Genomic DNA, 4,837 nt, shown 5'->3' with positions numbered 1-4,837 from the left:
TCCAAGCCTGCTAAATTTGCACATGACATTTAAAAGTCAACTATCAAAACCCATATACAATGGAATCATATCTCTAAGCCTGCTAGACTACTCTAACTTTAGTACTATATGCTAAAGGTTAATACTCAAAGCTATTCTTAAAATCTTTATGATTAAAGGCAATGCAATCATTAATAATGCAATAATAAAATCATGATTATTCAAAGCAAGGTTAATATTCATATTTCAAGGATATGCGGATGTGGGGATGTTCTAATTTTCCTTCAAGAGCTTGCTCTCTTCCATTGGTAAAAAATGAAGCCGCCAGTGTCGCCGCTGACATCTTGGGTCTTGAGTCTGCGCAGTAGCAATTTCGGGACCAGTCCTGCACAGTAGTGAGCAGGATGTAAAGCCGCGAAATCAAGGCCCCGCCCTCACTCTCCCAGAATGTGCATACACAGCTGTCAATCATGACGTGACAACACCGTTTTATAGCATTAACTAACTAACTAAAAACAAACTTATTTTAAAAACAAACACTTGAATTTACATCAGCATGATAAAACCTACAGTAAATGACAAAAAACAGCTTGGTCTCAAGTCCCATTAAATAACATGGGGGAGGCGGGGTTCATGACCTATACTGGGACCAGTCACTGGGGAGTGATCGAGATGTTATGAAATCCCTTATGTTGCAGTAAATTAGCTAACTATGTAACAAAATTTCAGCAACGTTGGTACGCTGGAATTGTTTCTAATCGCGCATACACACCCTTATGTGCACCCCTGCCTATAATCTCACCCACTCTGAAGCGATACTAAACTGTACTGGAAAAGCAATGAAAGCGGTATGAGCTGCATTGTGCCGAGCCAAGTTGTACCCTACATTGGAAAAGCGCCATATTATGACATCAGACCCTGCCTGGAACACAGAAAAGCATGAGACAGTAAAGATGTTTGGTTGTGTTTGAATGCTTTCTCTGAACAAATTCCCCATGAACTATGCATGTAAACGAAATTAACCAAGCTACCTATTCTGGCTTTCCCCTTCTTATACATCCTGTAAAACCATAGCCAGAAAACCCACCATCTCAGCTTGTTATTAACAATATACTTATTTGTTCAAACAAATATAACTATATAACCTGCTATACAAGTCAAATATACAAATATAACTTATTAATAATCTTATTAACAAATATTACCAAATTAAACTATTTTAGCCAGGGAAACTTAAATGGCACTACACTGAAATGTCATATACTGGTATGGTTATAAAAGTATCAATTTTGACTCACAGCTCAATATGGTGGCCTGCAGGTCTTCATTCTTGATGGGATTCAGAAACTGAACTACTGTGTCTTCACAGACAAATAATCCAAAATCAGCCTAAGAGTGTGGAGTAAACAGCATCAAGCCTCTCTTTAATAGGGAACTCATCTATAAAAACAAACACTTGTTATACTTTTATGAATTATCAAGTTGTACAACACACAGCAATAAGGATTTAGACAAACAATCACAGATTTTATTAATTTTATTGTTGTGTCTAATATATATAGAAACAACTTGTGTTGTAAAAGAAAGGATGACAGCATATCTCTTTATCACGTGCCAGTATAGGCCCTGACTGCACGTGAGAACATTTGAATTATCTGGCACAAGGCCTCACACGTCATAACGTTACTTCAACTGACACAACGGTCTCGATGGTAGGAATAAGCAAAAGCTCCTTTAAATTTCGTCATTTTTTTTTTATACACATCCCGTTTATTTTGTAGTTAATTGTTTGATAAGTTAGTAATTTCGTAAATTTTTCGTTACAGGGTAAGATTTCGTTACCATATACAGTAAATATTGGTTCAAGAGGGCAGTTTGATAACTCAGTCGAGGTTTGTAAATGGTAAATAACTTATTCGAGGTTTGTAGCCATATTTAAGTAACTCGCTTACTTTGTTTCAGTGTTTGAGTAAATGTATAATGTTATTAAGTAATAATTAATATAAGTTACTGCGCGAGCTCATTACGGCCGTTTCTCAATCCGAAGGCTACTGGAGGTAGCATTTGTAGGCTGTATACGTCATCAAGACTCAGGGGCGGATCTACCGGGGTGGCACGGGGTGGCAGTTGCCACCCTAAATAAAACCATTGCCACCCCATATGCCACCCCAGCGCGGGTATCCTAATATATACAATTTATACACGAGTAGGCTCTTTTAACCAGAAAGGCAATGTAGTTTTTCTCTGCGTGTGTTTGGGGGTGGGAGACACATATCTGACGATGATTGGTGTGTGTGTCTTAGACGGGGTGGGACAACCACGTAGCTGATGGTGATTGGCTTAATTTCCATCGTTAGCCAACCAGAGGCAGCAGAGTTCATACACAAGCATATGCAGTCAGTCCGAGCAGAAAGTCTTTTACAGTGTAAAAAAAAGTCCGCGCAGATTTGCCAACTTAGTGACTTGGTCGCTAGATTAAGAAACTTTTAGACCCCTTTAGCGACTTTATTAAAAAAGCGACTAGGACCAATCTAGCGATCTTTTCTGGCGTGGTTGGAGACGTTTGGAAACTGCGGTGAAAGGATGCATCGCCCCATCCAAGGCACTCACATGCAGCCCGTTTCTCGCGCTGCAGTCCATCCCTTCCGAGTCGCACAAACCCGCAACAACAGAGCGATGGGAAGTACAACGAGCTCAAAACAAAGGTAGCGGACGCAAACACAAAGTATAAAAAGCACAAACGTTACTTTTCCATCGTTGAGGTTAAAGGCAAGAATGATTATGAACGTGCAACTTATGCCCATGAAGAAAGAGTCTCTTCACGTCTGTAGCGAGGAATTCTGATCTAATAAAGCACCTCACATCATCACATGCTGCCAAAACAAATTCTCTTTAGTGTCTTAAAGTGGTTAAGTTGAGCATCACATCAGCAAATCAGAGTACTAAATACGGTCATATTTATAGATAAATGTTGCATCAGGATAAAAATACAAAAATTAAACTGATGTTAAATATTGCACGAGGTAGTTGCTTGGTAGTTAAAACAACTGAACTGCAGGTTTATGTAAGCAGTAAATATCTTTTAAGCAGTTCTTTCTAGAGTTAGCCCGTCATGTCTTATTAGCTACTGCAGCAATCAAAATATTCCATACGTGCATATGAAATCGCTCGTTATGATATAGTCTAATGTTTTTATTTGTCTTCGTTAAGGAGACAAAACTATTCAGTGTTGTGTATGTTTAGAAAGCTTGAAGAACTTAATGGTGCATTTTCCAGGATATTATGAAAAGAAAGGCTGATATCTATTCTTTTTACCAAAAAGAATAGAAAAATCAAATACTATGGGAGTGGAAGGTACAAATAAAACAGAAAAATATGTTGTGGAAGGGAAAAGAATAGATGAAGTAATGAAGGAAAGAAACATATGGATGGCAAAGAGCTAAAAAGAAGTGAAAAGACAGAAATCCATCATGAAGTGAGTGAAAGGATTAAAGAAGAGGGTTATGAGAGAAAGAGATGTTTGCCTTTCAAATATGTTTTACATTAATATAAACTAGGCAATCCTATTTTATTTATATAACAGTCTTTATACCACTATGTTCAACCAGTCAGTGTTTTTAGATATTGATAAGCTGTATGTATTAACTTAGTATTAAGACAAAGGGTGCTACAGAGATGCTAAAGGTAGCTGCTTGGGTACTTACTTATAGGAACATTTGTTGTTGCGTTTATTAATGTTATAAAAATTTGAGGTCCAGTGTTCACAGAATATAGTATATACAGTATATAATTTCTTGAATCCACGACAACCATGCAAGGACGCTTACTTCATTGCCACCCCTTGTAGTTCTCATGCCACCCCCTTGCCACCCCATAAATAATTTTCTAGATCCGCCCCTGTCAAGACTGTCAGATTTAAGAATATTAACAATTCTAAAGTTGACTATTATTCTTAGTTAATCGTAAATTGTTGTAATATGCGTATGACTTGCGAATGTAATGCTCATTTAACTTAAATAAACCAGGCTTGATGACGTATGCAGCCTGCATATGCGACCTCCGCAGGATGCAGCCTTCCGTTTCAGAAACGGCCTACAAGTGTGAGCGTGCGCGAGATTCTGTCTGAATTGATTCTTTAGTAATGGCAAAGCAAAAATTTACTGTCGTGGTGATTAAACGCATTTTAAAGTTTAAATTAAAACGCCTAACTTACCTTTCCAGGGGTTTCTGTTCCTGCAGTCTTTCAGGGGTGCTGGCGCGTATGACGATGCGGACATGAACAGCATACTACAGTATACCGCCACCTACTGTACTGTAGTACAATAACGTGTAGGATTGAATACTGTGCCAAACGCAGTAAAAAAAAAAAGCCATTTAATTCATTGTAAAAACAATGGACATGCCAGTTCAAGTAACTTGTGGGCTAAATCACCAAAATAAGTTTGTAGATGTGGTTCAATTATTTTTAATGTGCAGCATAATGAATCAGCCTGAATGCATGTAGCCTATGAACATATTGTTTAGACTTTATTTTTAAACCTTTATCTGGTGTATGGTTAAACCTTATGATGGTAGCAATTGAATACAAATCTTAAACTGAATCAAATCTCTTATAATTATGTTGGCTTGACAAAGCCAACATACTGTTCTTCGATCTAAGCTTATTATTATTAGTGGTGCTTGCATTTATGCAAGGCATCACTATTATTATTGCTCATACTTATTAGTGGTGCTTGCATTTATGCAAGGCATCACTATTATTATTGCTCATACTTATTATTAGTGGTGCTTGCATTTATGCAAAGCATCACTATTACTATCTTGCATACTTATTATTATTATTATTATTATTCTTCTT

General features: G+C 37.3%; 1 long non-coding RNA gene across 1 annotated transcript; it reads right to left on the bottom strand.

The window, feature by feature from the left end:
- Positions 1-275: 275 nt before the first annotated feature.
- On the bottom strand, positions 276-4,584 carry LOC135768969 (uncharacterized). The gene is made up of 3 exons (XR_010542312.2): positions 4,193-4,584; positions 1,278-1,419; positions 276-901 (listed from the first exon to the last, which is right to left on the bottom strand). It is a non-coding gene; the product is annotated as an uncharacterized lncRNA (long non-coding RNA).
- Positions 4,585-4,837: the final 253 nt, after the last annotated feature.

The sequence above is a fragment of the Paramisgurnus dabryanus genome, chromosome 3, assembly GCF_030506205.2.
Source record: "Paramisgurnus dabryanus chromosome 3, PD_genome_1.1, whole genome shotgun sequence".
Lineage (NCBI taxonomy): Eukaryota > Metazoa > Chordata > Actinopteri > Cypriniformes > Cobitidae > Paramisgurnus > Paramisgurnus dabryanus.
The sequence above is the reverse complement of the archived record's forward strand: the minus strand, read 5'-3'. Positions and strand labels throughout refer to the sequence as shown.